The following is a 22,927-nucleotide window of genomic DNA, read 5'->3' on the forward strand; positions in this document are numbered from 1 at the left end:
TTTAAAAGTTTTTCTAAGAAAACTACTTTTATAACACTCCATTATTCTTGGCATGGAGTCATTGAATAAAATAGTAAATATGGTCTCTATGTGTATTTGAGGAACTTGTTATTGTATGTCGGGGCTCCAAACAGAAGTGAAGCATTGTCTGTCACCTCTCAGACAAGCTGGCCGCAGGAAGGACCTGGCTAACCCTTCGTGTTGGGCTTTCATTGCTGGGTAACAGTCAGTGCCCTGTGAAGGAACATGAGCAGAGTGTGATGCCCAACATACAGAGGAAAGAGGACCAGAGAGAGGTATTTGTATGATACGACCAAGTCCTGAGTGGGAGCATTGTGTAATTCTTGGGAAATAATCCCGTTCTTCTAACCTAGTCATTCTCAACCATCCAATGCTGGGGCCATTTAATACACTTTCTTGTGTTGTAGTGACCCCCCAACCATAGAATTATTTAGTTGTGACTTCATAACAGTAATTTTGCTACTGTTATGAATCATAATATAAATATCTGTTATGCGTGTTGACCCCTCAAGTGTGTCATGATTCACAGGTTGAGAACCTCTGCTTAGGACTCTTCTACCTTGTCTCTGGCTACCATTTCTTTTACATGATATATCCTTGATATGGGGTTCCCAGCCCTCCTTAGAGGGAGGAATTCCAATAATGGCTTCTCTACCTTCAAGAGAGCATCATGGGCACCATGGCAACACTGCCCATTTCTTCAGCTCCCATACGGGGATATTTGCTCACTTTCAATGTATACTTTTTTAATTCTTCTTGATATTTGAATGGATTGATTGGATGTCTGTCTCCTTTAAAATGTTATAAACTCTGTTCAGTTGGCTTTTCATCTTTATATCCTGCGCCATCTTGTCTGGGGATTGAGTTTGGCTATGACAGATCTGGCTTAGTAAATAGGAATTTATATCTTTCACATGCAGGGCAAGAATTCTAGAGGCAGGGATGGCTGAAGCCAATGATTTAGGGGCTTATCCATGCAGAAGCTGAATTTCTCTAGGGCACCCGCTTTGCTAGCTTCTATCTCTGGATGCCAGCCAGCCCAGCCGCAGTAGGGTTCTGAATGGTCCAGGCCATTTCAGTTATGGAGATCAGAACTGAGTTGTGCTGTTTCGCTAAGTGTAGCAAACTCGAGGGGTTGTGTTTTTATTTTTCCAGACTCAAGTAGAAAATGGCAAAAGAAAGATGACCGAGATGCCTTTCAAACACACCTGTGCTGCCAACAGGCCAAGTGCTCCGTGGAAGAATTTCTAGCTCAGCACAGCTCAGGTAGGATAAGTCCTCTGAGTACCTGAGGAACACACTCTAGGAGACATTTCCACAGGAGTGAGCTGAGACTGCCTGTTTGGTGACTGCTTTCCAAAGAAGAGTCTGATAACCTTCAGAGTTCTCTTATCTTTTGTGTTAGTTCCTCTGGGGGGATGGGCTCAGTCAAAGGGATATGAGGGGAAGCATCAGGAATAAGGTGAGGAATTGCGAGGAGGGAAGAAGAGGAAAGTTCCAGAACCCCGTGAAGACGGTCAAGAATCTGTTCTTATGTGTGCTCACAGATATTCATGCTGAGGTCATTTACCCATGGACCACAGTGAGCAGATTGAAGACTGACCATGTATGTATGTATGTATGTATGTATGTATGTATGTATGTATGTATGTATGTATTTCATTTTCTTCTTAAACCAAGTTATCTATTCCTAGGAGGAACTCATAACAGTGCCATTAAACAAAAATAACACTTTGCTTTGGCATGTACTAAGGGGTACATCCACTACCCATTTCTGTCTTTCTGATAGGACAGAATGTGAAGGGACCTTTCTCCTAACTGAGGGAATTCCAGAAGGAACTCTATTTCTCTCACTCTATCACTGTCTCTCTTCTCTCTGTCTGTCTTTCTGTCTTTGACTCTGTCTTTCTCTGTCTCTCTCCCTCTCTCTCTCCCTCTCTCTGTCTCTGTCTGTCTCTCTGTCTCTTTGTGTGTGTCTCCTTGTCTGTCTGTCTGTCTGTCTCTCTCTGTGTGTGTGTGTGTGTGTGTGTGTGTGTGCGTGCATGCGCGCATGCTTAGATAGTGTGTGCATGTGTGCAGAGGCCAGAGGAGGACCGTGGGACCCACTCTATCATTCCCTGCTCTACCTCTTAAGACAGTGTCTTCCTGAACTTGAAGTTGGGCTGGTGCAAGCCCCGGAGATCCTCCTGTCTCTGCCACACAGTGCAGGTGTCACAGGCACCCATGCAGCTACCCTGGCTTTTCACCTCACGTGGGATTAGAACTCAGGTCATTACAGTTGCCCACCACGGTCTCTTACTTGCTAAGGCCATCTCAGTAGTCTCTAAAATATTATCTTTTGTAAAAAAAATTAGCAGCACATTTTGGAACAATATCCATAATAAGAACATTTATATTGTTAAGAGTAGCAAAAACAGTTACAAGTACTGACAAGGAGCCAAGTTAATGTCTGGAAAGGAGCTGGGAAGATGCCTGGGAGGCAATGGGCCTAGGAAAGCCCAGAGCACCTGTGCTGTGCCTTTAAATGTGTTTGAGAAGATGTCACTTTAAGTCACGCGTGTGAGTGTGTGTGCTTACTGTATATGTTACATCCTTAACCTTGTCATTCTAAAGGGGGCTTCTTAGAAGGCACCTTGCTCTTTCACACAGCCATCCACATAGTATGTCACTGGACAGAACATAGTTGAACCGACACCTAAAACATTCGGGCGTTTCTTTTCATTAGGACCAGTGTTGCTACAACTATCCTTTCTTGTGTGTGGTCTCTTCTGTAAACGGTTCCTGTAGGAAGAGCGTACCTGTTTCCAAGCACGCTAATTAGATAGACCAGAGCTGTGCTCAGCGTGTGTTAGAAGTTCTTCTGTTTTACGTGTCTGTTTACTGAGGCCCACGGACACTGTGTTGATAGAACTCGTATTTACCCACAGCACTGAATGCTCTGCCAGGCCGGCTCTGTCATCTCCTCAGAATCATTTTCCTCAGTCTTCTTGGCCTTTGTTAAATGATTTCTTTTTAATGATTATATCGTTCATTACTTATCACGACTTTCCTTTCTCATTTTCCCCGTGTGTACCTATTTTATGTTGTGTAAGGCATACAGCTATGCTAAGTTGTGACTAGCTGTGTATAGCTGTGTTAGATCTGAATACGGCATCTGCGAATGGAATATGTGTTGTTATGTGCGTGGAGGGCGTAACCGGAAACCTAGAGTTCCCAGGGACTCCAGAGAGCAGTCCTGTGTAGTTTTGTAGATATCCAGAAAGCTCACGCAGTCCCTGGTGCAACAGCAGGGGCACAAGCCTTCCTCTGCCAGCATACCCTGCCCCAGCCTTCCAGGAGAACATCAGGCATCATCAGGGCTTTGTTTGTTTGTTTGTTGTTTCTTTGGAGAGGGCAGGGGGATGAACATAGGTAGCCCTCTGTATCCATGGTTCAGCCAAAGAAACACGAGGAATAAAAAACATAAACAAAACAAATCAAAAAGACCCCAAACCCAAAACCCCAAAAACCAAAAATCTGCTGGTACTAAGCAGGTACAGGCCATGTTCTCATCGTTAGTCCCCGATCCAGGCACAATGACAACTACTTACCCAGCAGCAGAGAAGCAGCAACGCCTTGTATCTGACATCATCGCCAAACTGAGCCTGACTGAAGGTGTCCAGGAGGATTGCGCTGGTTCCGTGCAAGCACGACACCATTTTTAGTAAGAGGCCGTAACATCCACTGATCTGGGAATGTGTTGAGCCCTTCTGGACTCCTAGCAGCAGCGGCATGTATCAAAGGCCACCATGTGCAATAGTTTGGAGGCAATTAAGACGATTAGTGTGCTTCGTGTGAACCATCCTCTCTTCCTACCCTTATAAGTTCTATGTTGTTACTAAGTTACCAGTGAGGAAACTGAGGCACACAAAGCGGTAAGGTAAGGGCTGACAGTCACACAGGTAGCTACAAAGTACTGGGGCTGGGATCCGAGGCCAGGGAATCTGCCTCCAGAACCTCAGTATTAAACACTGCAAAGCTCTTTCCAGGCCCCACTGGGACTGTTGACATCAGAAAGCTGTCATACTGTACAACTGAATCTTTATACCCTACATAGAGGAGCTCACACATACCTAGTTTTCTTGACCTTGCTTTTTTTTTTTTTTTTTTTGAGTTCTTTTATTTTGGTGCTAGGGATTGATTCCATGTTCCCATCAACGCTTGACAAGCTATTCAGGGAAACATCATCATCATCATCACCATCATTACCACCACCACCACCACCACCACCACCACCACCACCACCATCATCATCATCATCATCATCATCGAAGTTGTTTTTTCCTGTGTCTAGCCATAGTTGGCCTAGGAACACAATAGGTAGACCAGGCTAACCCTTGAACTCACAGAAAACCACCAGTCTCTGTCTCTAGAGAGCTGGGGCTAAATTCTGCACTAGGATGCCTGGCATGAAACTATTCTTTTAATGAATTACATGTTTTTCTGTCATAGGAGTGTAACTCATTCTTATTATTCTATTTATGTTTTCTGCCTCTTCTGAGGTCAACTTTGTATGTTTCCGAGAAAATACCTAATTTCCTCACCCATTCCCCATTTCTCACTTTCAAAATTCTGCTCTTGATTTTACTGTCTGTCTGAAATACGGTTTATTTTGTTGTTTTCCTCGGGTTCAGAATGGCTGTCTATGCTGTTCACTGCTCCTGATTCGTGTAGCCTTTTAAAGTTAAACGTCTCAATCACGTCTTCCTAGAAATTCTGCCTGATCAAAACAAAAACAGAAGCAAACCCCACAGGAATTGTGTGAAAGCTGACGCAAATTCTTTTTGGTGGTTCCCCTTTCAGCATACTGTGCATCCATACCTCGGCCTGCATTTCCTGTTTCCTGTTTATTAAGCCTTAATCTTTTGAATAAAAGTAGTTTATAGTCTTTTTCTCTCTGTAGTTCCATCACGATTTAGTTCTACTGGTAGATTTAAATATATTTCACGTTTTCTCTTAGAGCTTGGTATCAGGTATCGATGTGGCCCTCGCTTGCGCTTTCTGTTTTTCTCTGTTGAGAGAATTCCCAGGCAGAGGGTGTAAGTGTTGGCCTTTTCCAAGTCCTAGGCTCAGCCTCCTGCAGCTATGCTTCTGGCACGGGTGTGTTAGACTGCCCTCTTGTGGCCTGTACTGTAACTGCATGTGCACAGCCTGTTGGCTAGCACAGTTGGAACAGCAAGCACTTGGTATTCAATTAGATTTTCTTTGAAAGCATGGTCCTTTCTCCTTATACTGATGTGGTTTATTTGTGTCCAGAGGTCTTCACACACTAAACCTCATAAGAACTTCTAAGTTAACATTGCCATTTGAGAAGCATGCATTTTGGACTGGACAAGGGCTGGGATTGTTTTCCTGTCATGCGTTTGTTTATGCAAAATTCACCTGTTGCTTCCTCTCACCTTCACAGAAAACTCTGGAAAATTTCTTGGCAAATTAACTCCCATTGGGTGTTAAACCTCTCATGTGATGTCAGCTTTATGGAGAGAGGGCTTTTCTATTAGGGTATTCCTAAGGGATAGCTGGGCCCAGGCTAGCGCATTCACAGGCACTGATACAGAGCTTCTCTATGTAAGAAATAAGATGGTCCTGAGCCGAGGGGTCCCAGGCACAGTGTGAGCCAACCTGAGCTGATTTCCTTGTCCTGCTTCTGGTTCAAGCCAGCAAGCTGTGCCACTTCCCTTGCACATCCTGTCAGCCTGCCACTCACAGCAACGTCTTTGTCCTTTCACCAACCCCTATCTCCAGGACCTTGCTCCCTCTTGGGTTCAGGCTACTCAGGGCCTCACCTGGATTCCAGTGGGGCTCCAAAGGCCTTGTGGGATCTTGTTGTTTGCCTTCCTGTCTGCGTCTGGACAGGCTGTTCTAAGTCGTTGTTTCCTTAAGGTCATGGCCGTGTCTATTACTGTTATGATGCAGTTCAGTTGCGTGGACAGAGCTGGTGATGTTTCCTCTTCTTGACCCTTGTCCTCTTCTTTGCTTCGGAGAGCATGGAGAACACGCCCCTCTGTGCTGTCTGAGGCTGAGTCCAGCAATCTGCAGCATGATGTTGGGCTCAACTTCTCTGCAGAAATGTTCCCACACTGTCCTTGCTTCCTGGATGTGTGCCTTCCACCCCTTCCTTTGTGTTGAATTGGCCTCCAGAGGTGGCGCTTCAAGCTCTCACACACTGCAAGTCATATTAGAGATAAAACTTCGGCAGAGCTGGCGTGGCGATCCTTTGAGTGCAGTAGAGGAGCAGAGCTTCTCTGACTTATTGTTTTGAGTCCTTTGTCCTTGCCTCTTGTGAAAATACCCATCAGAAAGTCACAGGGAGCGGCATTATTAGAGGCCTTGTTGGAGTAGGTGTGGCCCTTCTGTAGGGCGTGTTTCACTGGGGTGAGCTTGAGGCTTCAGAAGCTCAGGCCAGGCCTCGTGGCTCACTCTCTCTTCCCGTAGCTTGCCCATCCAGATGTGGAGCTCTTGGCTCCTTCTCCAGTACCCTGTCTGCCTAGGTGCCACCAAGCTTCCCACCATGATGGATAACGGACTAAACCTCTGAGCCTGTAAGCCAGCCCCAATTAAATGTTTTCCTTTGTAAAAGATGCCGTGGTCATGGTGTCTCTTCACAGCAATAGAAACTCCCACTAAGACCTCTGTCATCCTCCACGTTCCCTCAAAATCCAAGAAAATTGTTAAAATTCTCCCATTACATCCTCCCTCTAGACAAGAAGCAGGACTGGTAGAAGGAAGGACCAAATGAACTTTCTCGGTTATTTATCTTTTTATGCAATAGAATTCTCACAGTGAACCCCAAAAATGTCAGTATCTGTCTCCTTAACTACAGTTTAGTGTTGTGGGTATGCCCAGCTACAACCTAAGCTGAGAAATGTTTGCCTAGAGGCGACACTGCCTCAGCTGAAGCAGTTCTGCTGGGGCTGTAGCTCAGGTGATAAGAGTGCTAGCCTAGCATTCGGGAAGCCCAGGGTTCGGAGCCCAGAACTGAACAAACAACCCATGGCTGTGCATGTGCATGTCCGTTATCCCAGCACTTGAGAGGTGGAGGCAGGGGGATCAGAAGCTTACGACCACCATCAGCTACATGGCGAGTTAAGTACCAGCCTGAGATACATGTGACCCTGTCTCAAAACAAAACAAAAATTACATGCTTGCTCTTTTCTACTGTGCTCCAAAGTAGTCAAGAGTGACACACAGAAACCTTTTGCGTCCAAGTCCAAAAGGAAACCAACGAGTAGGTTGTGTCTGGGGAGGAAGGTTAGTGTGTGCTAGAAGTTCTCACTGTAGTGTCTTGAGCTCTGCATATCTGCTTTCGGTGGAAGTTGATGGGGAGGTAACTCGCCCAACACCAGTGAGGGAGCAGGCAGTTCTGCACACAAAGCTTGAAGAAAACCCAGGGGAAGCGGAAGCACGGCCTTGTACTCACATTGCTGTCCACGAGTATGGAGAGGCTGAGAGAGGGATGACTAGGCTGGTTTCTGGATGCTCTTGACTTCTTTTGTTATTTTCTTTCCATTTAATCTGAAAGCTGGGAAGGACTTGAATTGCAGAGCAATTGCCTAGCTGTTCAAGTTACTCTCCTTGATCCCCACCGCTAGGGAAAAAGAATTCTAGAGATTCAGACTTTTAAAAATGTCTCATTATTCTATGATCATCCAGAGACTTGGAGTCCATCTCGCAGAGCGGAGGCAGCAGGAAGCAGATGCTCAGAGCAGAGCTGAGAGCTCACGTCTTTAACAGCAAGCAAGGAACAGAGTGTGCAGTGGGCGTGGCACATGGCTTTGGAAACCTTAAAGCCTGCCCCTGTGACACACCTCCTTCAAAAAGCCACACCCCTAATCCTTCCCTAACAGGAGACCAAGTACCCAAATGTAAGACTATGTGGGAGTCATTCTCATTCAAATCACCATTTAAGTCCCTTTAAATTTACTTTCTATGTGTACATATTTTAAGAAGCTTCTAGCATTGGAGAGGAAGAGGGTTTGGAAGGACTTGGGTGAGGGGAAGAATAGGATCAAAATATTTTGTAGGAAAATTTAAAAATAATGAAAATGTAATAAAGTTTTATTAGTTTATCTAGTTATTTCTTTATAGTTTGTGTGTGTGTGTGTGTGTGTGTGTGTGTGTGTGCATGTGTGTGTGTGTGTGTGGGTGTTCCTGGGCCACAGTGCACACAGGGAGGTCAGAGGACAACATATGGGTGTTGGCCTTTTCCTTCCATTATATGGTCCTTCTGTGATATAGGTCCCAGGAGGTCATCAGTCTTGGTGGCCAGTGCCTTTACTCACTGGGGCATCTTGGTGGCCCAGTGGGAAACCTTTATTACCCTCATTTGTAGATGGGGAAGCAGAGTGTGTGACCACAGTAGGTTAAGCCTTATATTTTTAATCAAATTATTTGGAGACAAATTCTTGACATAGCATCCATAATGGCTCTGAAGGTTGACATGTCCCCATGTTGTCCTCCCAAGTGCTGGGATGCCAGGGCTACTATGGCTGGGCTCATAATTGTAAACTGTGGTGGTCTTGGACCTATTCTTCATACAAGAATAGTATATGAATAATTAATCAAATCAAGGAAGCATGGAGTATGAATGCACTTGTATCTGGGAGAACTGGCACCCTTTGTCATAACTTGATGAAAGTGTGATGTAAGTCTCACTGCTCTAGGGCACGTGGCTGGGACACCCCCATTGGAGAGTGGGTAAGGACCTCAAGGAAAGGGCAAACGCGTGTCAGGGTATGAGGGAGAGGTGGAGGAAGGGAACTAGGCTTGTTAATTGTAGTCTACTCCTTGGCTAGGATGGGAAGCCCTTGCAAGTCAGGTGTATGTTTTTGTGGAGTTTTTCACCTTTAGGTGTGGAACAGAGGGATGTGGAACCTTGCTCATGGTAGCAACTCAGTTCTCCCAAAGAAAAATCTCGGTGGGCACTGTTAGCCTCAGCAGTGATGCAGATGGAATTCCCTAGGGGGTGGGGGCGAGGTGGCAGACATAAGGAAATGGACTTACATCCTCTGTCTGTACCCACTCTAAATCTTGCTCTAGGGGATTGACTCTCACTTGTCTGCTCAGACAAGCATTTCGTTTTGTGCACCTCCTGTACACTGATGTTGGGCATGAATTCTTGCATGTGTGTTCCTGTGTGTGCAAGTGCACACACAAAAATGTGTGCTTCTGCATGTATTCACCAGAGGACAACGTTGAGTGTCATTCCTTACCTGCTATCTGCCTCTTCTGCACTTTAATTTTCAACAGTCTTTCTTGCTAGCCTCAAAATTAGCAAGTAGACTGGACTAGAGTAGCTCGCCCGGGAACACGAGGGACCTTTCAGTCTCCAATTCCCAAGGGCTTGGATTATAAGCATATGTAACCACACTTTGTTATTTTTAAAAATGAGTATTTGTAAATTCAGGTTCTCCTGCTTGCAAGGCAGGCACCTTCCTGAGCGAGCTATTTGCTCAGTCCCCAAAGTTCTGGATGAAACACACCTTGTTCCTGGCCCCTGGCCTTGGCCCCAAATACAATAGGTATCCTGTCTGCCTATGCTTGGCACTGTGACACAGGAGCAGATAGTAAGCATGGAATCAATCAGTGTGAGGCTCTAATGGTGATGGCCAGTTCCTTTCCAAGCGTCTTGAGTGGAGCCATAGCAAGCGACCCATGAGGGCCTCACATGCCCTACCAGGCAGGAAAAGGGCAACTCTGGTAGAGCCAGAGGAGCCAAGAGCAGCTGTGCTCAGACACGCTCTTCCCCTGTACCTTGAAAAAAATCACTGCAGGGCAAAGAGCTTTATTTATTCCTCATTATTTTTATGTGACTAATAAATTACAAGTAATTCTGGTGCATCTTCCTAATAGCAATTAGAATAAACAATAGGAACCATTTCAGCTGCTTGACAATTAAGGTTCTAATGACTGAGATGGAGGTCTGATGATGGGGATTTGGACAATTCATTAGTTGGAAGCATAAGCACTTAAAACACAACTAATGAAGTATTTAGCTAAATTATTCAAAACAAAACAAAAAAAATTAGGCGGGAGGGACAGATGCTACAAAGAGGCCATATTCTTCCCATTGGAGGGGAAAACGTGTCGGGAGGAATCTTCTTAAAGGATGTGAGCCGAGGAGGCGAGGTGTTTGCAGGCTTAACTCTGCTATAAACCTAACTGTTTCAGCTCTGTGAGTATTTCCAAATCTCCACACCAGTGACTACGCCTACTTAAAAGAGCTATTCCAGAAAGTTCCTTGCCTTTTGTACCAGACTCCTCTCATTGGTCCAATACTATTCTGCTGTACACATCTTCTTATTGCTCATAGAGATAGCTGCATTATTTGACAATTTAGTTTGCTCTCTTATTATGTCCATGGATGTCATGGATACATACAGGAGTGTGGGCCATCACAAGAGCCAGAGTTCTGTCCTTCCTCCTTCCTTCCCTCCCTCCCTCCCTCCCTCCTTCTTTCCTTCCCTCTCTCCCTCCTTCCTTCCCTCCTTCTTTCCTTCCCTCTCTCCCTCCTTCCTTCCCTCCTTCTTTCCTTCCCTCTCTCCCTCCTTCCTTCCCTCCTTCTTTCCTTCCCTCTCTCCCTCCCTCCCACTCTCTCTCCCTTTTCCTTCCCAAGAAGGCATTCACACCCCCTCCCCCTCCCTCTTTTCTTTCTTTTGAGAAAGGTTCTTTCATGGGCTTGATGCTCCCTGATAGACTGGGCTGTCTTCCCAGGGAGATCTACTTGTCTCTGCCTCCTGTGCCACTGGGGTTAGGAGTACCTCATTCAGCTTTTTCCATAGCCTCAAGTTCAGTCCTCACTTATAGGACAAGCTTCCTGGGCTGCGGCCCCACCCCTACTGAGGCCACTTTTGAGCAGAGCTGCTTTGAGCACGGCAGAGACTTGTGGACAGTGTTGCCAACACTCTTCTAGAAGTGGAATTCCTGCTCCGCCGAGTGGGGCGCGTTGGATTTCATCAGAAGCCGATTTATTTTTAAAGCGAGCTCCTTAATTTCGTTTGTGCGTCATCACTTTGCAACCGCGCTTCACTGAAATCAGACTCTATCTGCTGGGCAAGAATCACAAGGCTGATTTAGCTTCTTTGTGACCAGATCTTCAACTCTCATTTTAATTATGGAAAAAGAGATAAATGTGTGCGTGTCCTATCATCAAAATGTGTGTGTGTGTGTGTGTGTGTGTGTGTGTAGTGATGTGAAATTTAAAAACATACAAGATGGTGTATAACTCAGAAAATGATAATAAGAAGGCAAAAATGAGTTAGGGTTTGATGGGGATATGTTCCTAGGTAAGAGGTCTTGCAGAAACATCCTTTCCTTCCCCCACCCAGACACCGCTTCATTCTGGGCAGGCACCAAGCAGGCAGCCGCCTAGGGCTTATCTGCTGCGCAGCGCCACCTAGCGCCGGCCGATCCCAGTACTGGTTTCCTCAGAGCTTCAGCTCTTGCTAGACCCTGGAGAAGTCTCACAGTATGCTTGATCCTCATCACACACAGTACCTGTCCTCTTTGGAGAGGGCTTTGAGTGTCCTGTGGCTAGTTTCTAAGAACCTGACTAACCCTAAAACCTGCCTTTCAGCAAAGTCCCTTACATGGCCCTGCCTGTACAGAGGTGGAAGATTGTTTTTAAAAGACCCCAGAGGGAGAATTGATAGTTACCAGGAACCTCTTTCTCTTAGAATGGGTAACTAGGTGGAGTGGCTTTCTGTGTTTAATTACTGAGCACACTCGTGAGACAGAGATCTAGACCCACTTTATAAGTAGAAGGGAGGTTCTGAGAAATTAAGCGAGTTGTTCCAGGACACACAGTCAAATCTGTAAAATCTCAGATCTCGATTGGAACCCTTGATAGAGCTAGGGTGTTGCCTTTAGTGGTGCCAAGGGCCCCTGACGCTGAGCTCATTTTCCCTCTCCATCTCCACACCTGCTCTCCGGGGACCTTTTAAGCTGTCATGCTTCCTGTTTTAAATGCTATCTCTCCCTAGTCTGACCCCTTTAGACAGAGGGTCCACCTAATCTCAGTCAGGCACTTCCTCCGTCTCTATGACTGGCAGCCTTTCTTAAGGGAAAATGATTAGAGAGCTTGAGTTGAAGCTCTCTGAAGAGACACCTACAGTGAAGGAGAAACATTAAAACATAGGCCAGGGAGGGTTCTTGTCGCTCACTTAATTATGGAGTTGTGAACTACTGGTGGTGGAGGCAGAATGCTGAAATGATGAACCCAGCCTGGCTTAGAGCAGACATCAGAGTGAGGGCAAAGTATTGTGCTCTAACCTGTCCTGGGAACAGCTTGTGTGATGGGGCCATTCGGGATGTCTGGTCTATAACCTGGCTGCAGGAGAGAGTTCAATTTAAGGCTGGCAGGAGAGGAGAACGTTATTCCCCTACAGGACGGAAATGGAAGGGAAGCAGCCACTTGACTAGCAGCCTTCTGGATTAACTGGTGAATCTTTGATTGGTCACTAGAGGGGGCCCATTCAGAGTTGCTTTGGATGCCCCCCCCCCCCCCATTCACGAAAGCCCTGGTTTCTCAGAACTCGACAGTACTTGGAAATACCATCACTGCAGAGGCGATCAAGGTAAACCGGAGGTCATCTCACATCTTAACTCAGTACGGCTGGTGTCCTACAGAGCAATAGTACCCAGTCAGACAGGCACACTAGAGGATGTGACATTGAATATGGACTTGCACAGCCACAGGAGTCAGAGGCAGTCAGCAAAGCAGCAGAAGCCAGGGCATGGGTGTACTTTCACAGGGTGAGCCAACCCCAGCTTCTGTTGGTTGAAGGCTTTCAGCCGCTTACTCGCGAGGCTGACCTTGAGCACCAGGCTGAGTTGCTTCACTACCACAATCCCCGGGAGGTGAATTTGCACTCTGCCGTATACACCAAGTTAAATGGGAGAGAACCAACTCTGGTGTGTGAAGGGCATTGAAATGACCGGGCTAATTCTAGTCGATGAGGGACTAGATGCATCTGCTAAAAGTCCGAACCTCTCTCCTCACAAATCCAGACTTTTCTTTCTGGAGATGGCTGTGTGACCGAACTGTAGAGTCAGGGTCCTCAGGCTGCTCATGTAGAAGAGAAGGCAGCCTGTGTTAGAGCCAGGATGGAGAATCAGGAAGTGAGAAGACAGAATCGATGTGGCAGCCCGTCTTTCCGTCTTTCCTCAGGAGCTGCTCAGGGCTTGCTCCTCTCAGACAAATGAACCTTAAGACTCAGGACTTAGGCGGCTTTCTGAGTCCACCTCCCTCTGGCAATCCTGGGAGGTAAAGGGAAGGAGATGGGCCCATCTTGAAGACGAGAGGCTGCTATGTGCTTGCTGGGAAGGCTACCTTAAAAACCCATGATGATTCCACAAAAGACCTTTTGGCCAGTGGCTCCTGTGTTTCCCCTGGGGTTCCTCCCATGTGCATAGCTATGCTTGGTGGAGCTCGTAGCCATATGGTTTGCTTTTTAGTAATTCAGGGATAAGATGCTTGGAAAGAGTTTATATACCAGTACAGACATGTTAATTTAAGAGCTCAATGTCTATGAAGAGGGTGAGAAGAATGGGCTGCCTCCCTGGGTGTGACCAGTCTGAACACGGCCATGCTGCCTGCCTGGTAGGACCTGGGCACACCACAGATCTCCTGCTTTGTCCGTGGAATGCCCGTTTCCAAATGAATCTCAGGTAAAGCTCCTCCGAGGCACTTTACTCTGAAGTTCCTTGTTTTAGATTTAGTAAAAAGGAACACAGCACTCTGGGAAACTGCAAGTTTCGCGTAACAAAAATTTCCAGTGACAATATACCTAACTCATTTAAAGGACCTGACACACAAGCGATCTGTTGCTTGTTAGACACTGATTTCCTTGGGTGTCTTGTGTTTCATCAATGACTCTCCGGGTCCCTGTGTAAGTCCCCTACATGGACATGCAGCTGCACTCAGGAGAATATGATAAAGGCTCGATGGTCAACCTTCTGGCTCCTTTCTCGTGGGATTTCTAACATTCCAGAGGCAAGGTGCAGCCGCTCATGCTTGTAGATTCAAAACTCCTCGCTGTCAGGTGGCCGCTCCTACCTAGAAGGTTCTAGGCAAGCTGTACAGACAGCTGCAGAGACCTGCTTTCGGCCTCATACAGAGACGGAAGTGGGGAGAGCAGAGCAGCCTGTGTGGGCTGCAATTTAAATGCAGTCCAGTTTCTGAGAAAGATTTTCATTATCTTGAGCTATTTCCTTGATTCTTTTTTCCCCCCTCTCCCAAGAGTTAGTGTTTGGGGGACTTATTATATTTGAATTGAGATTAAACTTTTCTTAAAAAATAATTTGTTCTTAAGAAGCATCCATGCCATTTGGATGAGAATGTCCTCCCATAGAAGTGGTTTGAACTGGTATCCTCAGCAGATTGGCAGGACAAGGAGGAGTTGGGGTTCTCTGTCTGCAGTGTCCCTAACTCTCCCTGTGCCCACACATCCACGAAATACCTTGGGTTTGCCAAACACCAAGAAGAGGAAAAGTAGCTGGAGTCGGCTGTGGTTCTTGCCTGTAGTCCAGGCACTTGGGAAGCAGAGGGAGAATAGTGAATTCTAGACCAGCATGGGCTACATAGTGCGACCTGGTCTCAAAAACAAACACAAAAACAAACACAAAAGCAAGCAAACATATATAAAACAAAAGCAGAGGATGAAGACAAGCTAGTCATACCCAAAGAGCCCACTGTAGCTAACAATGGTGGCTAACATTGTCAGCTTGATTCTGGTATTATGGTCAGCGTCCCCCTGTCTTTCATTTGAACCTATAACCAGAAGTAGGGCTTGCTGCCCAGCCTACGGGCTAAACAATGCAACTACACAAAGGATGGGGCCAGCCTGTGCCTTCACTGGGTGCGATCCAGAGACAGGCATAGAGAGCCTGGTGAATCAGTGGGACTTGGCTAGACTTAACTGTAGATGTGTCACTGGGAGGCATGCTGCAGCTTCATGGGTAAGAATGACTGTCATAGATTGTATCTTTCGGGCAAAATGTACGAGATAAACTACAGATTGTATTTTCCAGGCCTTGATGACTAATGCTTGCAGTTGCCGATCTTTGGGGACAGCTCCCACTGGAGTAGACACCCCCAGTTTTTCTTAACTCAAAATTAGTCATGTATTCTCTGGAACTCGATGTTTTATCCTTTCCCCCCTTCTTGAATGTGTTTTGTTCAGAGATCTGTATGCTATGCATTCTCAAAAAAAATTTTTTTTTATTGTGCATTTAGAGCAAAGTGAGCCAGTTTCTGCTCAGATTTTAAGCAAATGTCTTTTTTTTTTTCTGGTCAAAATGACAAAAGGCCCTAAAAGACAACTCTTTGATCAGCATCATCAACTATTGGATGATACTTTGGTTCGACACCAGTGCAGCTTGCAGAATGTTTATTTGGCAATTGGAAAAAGGTCACCGTTTTCAGGCAGTTCAGAAACCAAATGTTCCTGTAACGTGGCAGATTTCACACAATGCACCCCTTGGCTTGGCTGCTTTGGAATCTGTGCTTCGGAGAAGCTTGAGCTTCCTTAGCTGCACCAGTGTGGTGTGTGTGTGTGTGTGTGTGTGTGTGTGTGTGTGTGTGTGTGTGTGTCCGTCCGTCCGTTCACTTTGGCATACCTTCTTCGGTCAGCTACAGAGTCTTTGGTTACAGGCCTACTCCGTGCACAAGCTGAGCTCTCTACAGTAAGAACGTGGTGCATACCCTGAGGTGATTGCTTGAAGTCAGGGAAGAGGCTGGTGGGCAGAATCTCCAAGCTAGGTGAAACATATGTAGAGACAGAGCCGCATGTGCCGAGAAGCTTGAATCAGGTTTTTTTATTTTCCCCCGCTACCCAATCGTGTGTTTTAAGCATCATTTGTATAACCCCTCCTGAAGTAGAAAACCCTCTTTAATTAGCTCCTGCAGACCGTGTCTCTTTACTGCCACCTGTCGTTCAGGAGAAGATCAGTGCTGGGACAGGGTGTGAGGAGAAGAGAGGAATTTTTTGTCAGGCATTCAGCTTACTCTCTAAAGACAACCCCAGGCAGCTCCACCAGCCAGGCAGCCGAGCTTGCTCACAGCCAGCAGTTAGAGCTGAAAGGTGAACTTTTTGTCTTGACATAGAGCAAACTATGTATTTGGCGGTGGATATTACTAGTTTAGAGTCTCAGAAGAACACCTTTCTCACTCATTCTAATAGAAACAGTATCTTAGAGGCGTTCATTGCGTTTTCAAATGACATGAAGGACGAGTTCTATAAGCAAAAAAGTATTCTGAGGACCACAATTGTGCTAAACGTCACCATAACATTTAATATGCTAATTACAGATCGAAAGAAGGAGTCGAAACTAATTGCAGCTTTGGGTGGAAGTCCTAGTCATTTCAAGTTAACCCAAATGGCCTAGTGTATACATTATATTTATTTTTGCTTCTCTTGGGTGTAGTAAATGTGTCTGAGTTTGTGCATTAAACCTCAGTTTGGGTTTGTTTGGCTAACATCTGTTAGGATTGGGGTCTTGCTCTTAATTGGTACCATCTGGAAAGGAAGAACAGAGAGAGGAAAATCATCCTATACTTGTTAAGGTGTGTGTGTGTGTGTGTGTGTGTGTGTGTGTGTGTCTGTGTGTGTGTTGTATATGCACCCACTCTTCTGTGATGCTTATTTATGAAAACAGTAACAACATCATTGCACAACCATTTGGATCTGAAATTGCCATCATCTAAGGTACCCAGGATGTGTGCCTATGTGTGCCTGTGTTTAGGAGCCTGTCTAGTTTTCTTTCTGACTGTCTTTTTTCCAGCCCTGCCCCCACCTCTTCCTGTGAGCAGGATTTTTTCCCACTCTGCCTCTGGTTGCCACAGCTGCAGGGGTTCATGCGTTCGCAGACACATGGACACCTTCCCTCACTCAAAGCATAATGCCACAGGGCATATTAGTGTTTCTGAGCATTTCATCCTTCTTTATGTAATTTGAAAGCTCATTAATAAGCAACTGTTTTGCATGATTAAAAAAATAGGAACGGGGTGTTGGAATCAAAGGGAAAATCTTAAAAGGAGCTCGTGTCTTCTGGACTTCTCTTTATTTTGACTCTGGTGACAAGGAGTTGGGGGAGGGATCTCTGTGTCTCACTTGCCAGCCCAACCAAACCTCTTCAGGAAGAGGAAACCTCCAGAGAGGGTTTTGACTCATCTCCAGATACTTTACTGCCCTGGGAGGGTTTCTTGTAGTACTCTGTTATGCTAATGTTTCTAGGGGAGACATAAACACATCTGTTCATCCCAGACAGGGCACCAATGATAACTCCAAATTATTCTCCTAAATCAAGCTGGACAAACCAGTGAGCACATTAGGATTACTTAACAGGAGTGAAGGTGAGGGTTCAGTTACTGGAGCATGGGTGCCTCAAACATAGGTGGCTTCCTCATCACAAATCCTATTCCAACCCGGATGACAACTCATGGAATGAGCATCCTCTGACCTCCCTGTAGGACTCAAGCACCTTGGCAGGTCAGAAGATCTCTTGTCCTCAGCCTATGCTAGTGGGAGAACCTGTCTTCCTTGCAATCTGCTGATGCTTTTACAACTTTTGCAAGAAGCCTTGTAAATCTCGCAAGTTTGAAGATTTCCTTGAAACTCGCGAGTTGTTTACTTCCTGAATATTCTTAAGTGCTTCTCTCCAGGATGGAATACTTCAATATGGAGGAAATCACTAGGCAACACGCACTAATTAGGGTCCACTTGCCAGGAAGCTTACTTATGTGGAGGCTGAAATGTGTGTTTGCATGTTGGGAGTGTTTCTATGAGATTGGAGCCCCAGTCCATGGAAGCCTTTCACAGGGATGGAAGAGTGTTGCACGTAGTTCTAAATGTCTTTGCCAGGGAACCTGGCTTCCCTTTTGCTCTACCAGCCTTTGCTCCGGGAAGTGGGCGGCACCACCAGTCCCCATTTGAGATCCTTGAATCGGAGATAATACATGCACATGCACATGCACATGCACATGTATACACACACACACACACACACACACACACACACACACACACACACACACACACGTTCCTTTATAATTCCTTTATAATTTGCATTTTTGGCACAATTGCTGGGCGTTATTATCTCCTGCCTAGAAAAGAATGCCCTTACCAATTTATTATCTCCATCTCTCCACTTGCCCTGAACAGCAGTGGTTAGTCCCACCTAGCCCCTGCCAAAAATTCTTGGCCACCTGCCTGTAGTGGAGGCTACAGGACCTAGCTCTCCCTGAGACCTTACACCTTACATTGTGTTCTTTTTCCTCCAAAACATGACAGAAAAACTCCTCTCTCCTTCCTTGTGTCTGCGTGTCTTTTACCCCACCCCCGGCCAATCTCCTTCCAGGGCCTGGGATCCAGAAACCCCACCTGTACCTTCTCTCCAGCAATTGGCCCCTGGCCTTCTTTACTGACAAATCATGAACCAATTGGGGAACAGGATGTTAGCCTCAGCACCACCCCTTATGCAAGAGTCTCTTGGAATGGCCCTCTTCAGTGATCTGTTGCCCTAGAGAATTTAGGTTGGAATATGAAAACATCCTTCAAAGTCAACTTCCTTGTGTATTCAGAAAAGAGTACCATGTAATACTTTCAACGTGGACCTGGACTGTACAAGGAGGTGATAAGGTGATGCTTCAGTGTAGGTTCTTGTCTTACACTGCAAGCGACTTCATTTCTGGTTTCAAAAGAATGCCCTGTACGAGATGTGATTTACAGATTGACATTAGAATAGGTGTATAGACTCAATCCCCTTCACAAATATCCTTAATGTCTTATATGGTGAAAAATATTTAATGATACTATTTTTCTAACTGCCATTTAGCTTCTTGTTTGACAGACAGATATGTGTTGGAAAACTCTATTCTACCTTCTTGTATTTTTAGGCTTAATGAGAATGATATATACTTATGGGGTCAGGCCATTATATTCCTCCATGGGCCAATTACTACAGTATTTCTGTATGTTATGGGGTTCACGGGATCTGGTATCCAATGCCACGACAAAGTTTATAAAAGTCTGGGTGGTTACTGTGGTAGTTTCTCACCGTTCAGTAGATATCCTCCAGCCATTGGGGACAGCTTTCCCAGCTTATGCTGTTTAGTTGCTGGCAGGAGCACAGCAGGGCCTGGGCTGCCTCCACATTGACTCGCCATGTGCACGGAGAGCTAGGAGCGAACTGGACTTGGACTCAGGATGGCAGCAGCACTGTACTTACAGGTAGCGTGAAAAAGAGCTACGTGCCAGAAGATGTCAGACGTTGGCTTAGATCCCAGTGCGTCTAAAGGAAAACTTTAGTTCTACAACAACGAGTCTGCGCCTTGTGTGAAGAATGCATTTTCACATGCTCTCTCTCTCTCTCTTCTTGGAATCAAGGATTTGTGCTGTGGCAGTGTAGCTCCTTTGTCATCTGTGGCTGCACACAGCAGACTGGGTCTTCCAAAAGCTTTTGGGACTCTCCCATCTCTTTTTCCCGCCTCACCTTAGGAGTGCCGGGATTATGGATATCCAACCAATGTATTGAATTTTATGTACATTCTGGGGATGGAAACTCTGATCTTTATGTTTGCCTGGAAAGCATTTTAAAAATGCATGTTTACCTTGTGGGTGTGAAGACTATTTGGTGATTGACCCACTTCTTAATGTTATATCCCTTCCAATCTCTGCTTGGAAATTATTTATTTGATGATTTTTTTTTCTGGTTTGAGCACTAGTTACCACCATATATTTGGTGGAATGTTGAGACTGTAGTGGTGTGGATCTTTAGAAGTTATGATGAAGTTTATAATGGTTTTGTAAAAATGTAATGGATTTTTTTTATCAATTAAAACTTTTGCGCATCTTGTTATAAGTTGCAAATAACTAGGCCTTCGAGTTCTAGATACATACTCAGGTATCAGATTCATATATAAATTATCTTGATAATGCAGCATTAATTTTTTTCTTCTTTCAGTACACATTTTGGTTGTAGAAAATAGAGGAACTAAGCTAGAACTGACCTGGAAGTTTCCTCTCTGCTGTCTAGGGTACACAGTGCCAGATGGTGCTATGCAAGATGCTGGGGGAGAATCACATTGGTAGATTTACCCAGTGAAGGACCCTTCATGGTTCAATAATGACCTGCTAGGCAAGATGTGTTCACTGGTACGATAATGACATGAGTTCATGTGGCTAGCCAACCACTTTCTGGTTGTATCTGAGTCCTGTTACACAGGAGAAAATTCATTTCTGGTACTACAGACTGGTCAAAAGCTCATGGCTTGAGAGGTGCAAGGCCCTAGTAGGGAACCTACCATTGTGTTGCTAACTGAATATATCAAACTTCCTTCTAAATATGTATGTTTTATCCATAGATAGTGCTGCTCTCAACATTGGTTAAAGAAGACTCTTTTTTCCAGTCGGCAGTGGTGAACGCAGAGACTTGTAAATGATCAAAGTCCTGAGAAGAGGAGAGAAAAAGAATTTATTTCTCAATGGGACATCTCTCTCAACCCAGAGGAGAGCCTTTATCAAAGCTTAGGGGGCAACTAGGGAGGAGGGATGGAAAGAATATAAGAGCTGGAGAAGAATTCTCTGAGATGCTCTTTTTTTGGTGTGGCCACTGTGGCGACTAACTTATAGCTGCTGTGGGGCTGCCATGGATCTGCAGAGGATCAAGTCAGTCAGCATTCCATCATGAATTAGGAGGAACTCATGCGCTCCCCTACCCCCAGATAAGGAGCCAGTGGCATTTGATGGCTGCTGTGAGAGGCATGGCAGTGTTTCTTTAGATATGTGACCAGTAGCGAGTTGTTCATGCTGTAGGGTATGACACTGTGTTTATGCCCTAGTAGATGGCCCTGTACTCAGGTTGCAGTGGATACCCCTGGCATCCTTATGCCAGTGGGTTTCCCTAAACTCATGCTACAGTGGATGGGCCTCTACCCATGTGAAAACGAACAATGCTAATTTGACTCAATAAGTTATATTTAAAAGAAGAGGACTTGGAGTGTGAAGGAGACATATTGGGTGAAGTCCAGGAGAAGTGGGTGTGGATATGATGAAGACAGTAGATACATGTAGGAAATTGTCAACAAATAAATAAAGAGTGTTAATATGTTTTGTCTTTTCAATTCCTCCACCATGAATTTTTATAAAATGTGACTCACAGTATTTTGCAGAGTATGTAGGTAGAAGCAAAGATTTTAGCTTGATAATATCTTACAATGATTTTTAGATTTCACTTTTAAAAGATTCATTGTGGTAAGAGTGATGTAGAACTTAATGCCTCTGTCATTTTCCATTAAAAATTCGTACAATATGTTTTGGTTATGGTTTCCCCTTCCTCCAGTTCCTTCTAGATCCTCCCCACCTCTCACCTCCTTCCTCACACAATGGCATGCTCTTTTCTAACAAACACAAATAAAATGAGAAACACACACACACACACACACACACACACACACACACACACACACACACAAACACGTACCACAAAATCGTAAGTCAAAATAAATAAGCAAAAGACCAATAAGACGCAATATGCTCAAAGAAAGAAAAATGAGACAAAAAATGTACAGAACTTCCATTGACTTCATTTTGTCAGCTACCCCTGGGCAGGAGGCCAATCCCAACGGTGGTTACTCTGCCTAGTGGGACTCCATAAGAGGAAATGATTTTTCCTTTGCCAGCAGGGATCACAGGCACATAAATTCATGGCTAGGGCTGTGTCAATTTCCCCATGTCAGTATTGGAGCTCCATCTGGCTCAAACCTTTTGTGTGGGTCTTATGTGTGCTGTGATTGTCTCTCTGTGTTAATATGTCCATCAGTCCCGTTGTGTCTCAGAGTCACTGTTCCCTTAGAGTCATCTATCACCTCTGGCTCTTAGAATCCTTGCAGCATCCTCTTCTACATAGGTTCCTGAGCACTGAAGGGAGAGGGTTGATGAAGACATCCTGTTTAGGGATGGGTGTTCACTTGTGGGTTGTGTTAATTCTCAGGGTAGTAAGATAACCTCATGTAGGAGAATCGCTTGCAGTCTTTGACTTCTTGTGATGACTGGCTTATTTTACTTACCTTAGAGCCCTTATGGTGTTGTATTTTTTAGAATCCCCCTCCCTTTTAAGACTACTGGCATTTCACTGGGTGTCCTACATACTTCATTTATACATCTGTCCATGCAGGAATAGATACCTGGGCCTCACTCTTATAATTTGGAATCATTTGTTCTAGTTCTTCACAGCGATATTGTCTAGAATCTCCTAGTGGCATATAGCCACTTGACATTTGATTGGGTCCTGGCTTCTCAGTACTTCCTCCAAACGTGTTAGACAGAGTGGCAAAAATGGAGCAGTGTTAAGCCCCTTACTAGTGGTTCCAAGTTTTGGAGCCACAACCCTGCTCTGTCCCTTAGCATTCTGTGTTTTATATCTGAATCACTTTTCTGGGCGACTTCTCACAGCGTTACTAGCAATTGCCACAGCCTTTGAGGTAGCCTTAGAAATCTGTTCCTGGCCACTTTGTAGTTCTTGCTAAGGTAGCAAAAGCCACTAGAGTCTTCTTCTCCTCCCATATATGTTAGGTTTAATTTTTTAATACTTTCTAGATTAAGAACCCTTAACTTTAGTAAAACCAAAAGGCTCTCTTGTTTAGCACTTGTTTAGCCGTGAGGTAGAAACGTGACTAAGGAACAGACAGACCCTTCCAATTCTACCCCATTAGATCAATAAGACCTTGATTACTATACAAGTATTTCCATTTGTTGGTATCAGATGAATGAAAATCATGATTTCTATAGATGAGACAAAGGCATTTGTGATGGTTTTTCTTAGTTGTCAACATAACCATGTCTGGAGTCTGTGAAGAGACAAGGCTCTG

General features: G+C 45.1%; 1 long non-coding RNA gene across 1 annotated transcript in view; it reads left to right on the forward strand.

Moving 5' to 3' along the window:
* The first annotated feature begins 536 nt into the window (after positions 1 to 536).
* LOC120099848 (uncharacterized) overlaps positions 537 to 22,927 on the forward strand; it is a 79,826-nt gene continuing 57,435 nt past the window's right edge. The window contains exon 1 of the long non-coding RNA XR_005499209.2: positions 537 to 1,627. This is a non-coding gene — a long non-coding RNA (uncharacterized LOC120099848). The remainder of the gene's footprint in view (positions 1,628 to 22,927) is intronic.

This window comes from Rattus norvegicus, chromosome 1 (assembly GCF_036323735.1).
Source record: "Rattus norvegicus strain BN/NHsdMcwi chromosome 1, GRCr8, whole genome shotgun sequence".
NCBI classification, from domain to species: domain Eukaryota; kingdom Metazoa; phylum Chordata; class Mammalia; order Rodentia; family Muridae; genus Rattus; species Rattus norvegicus.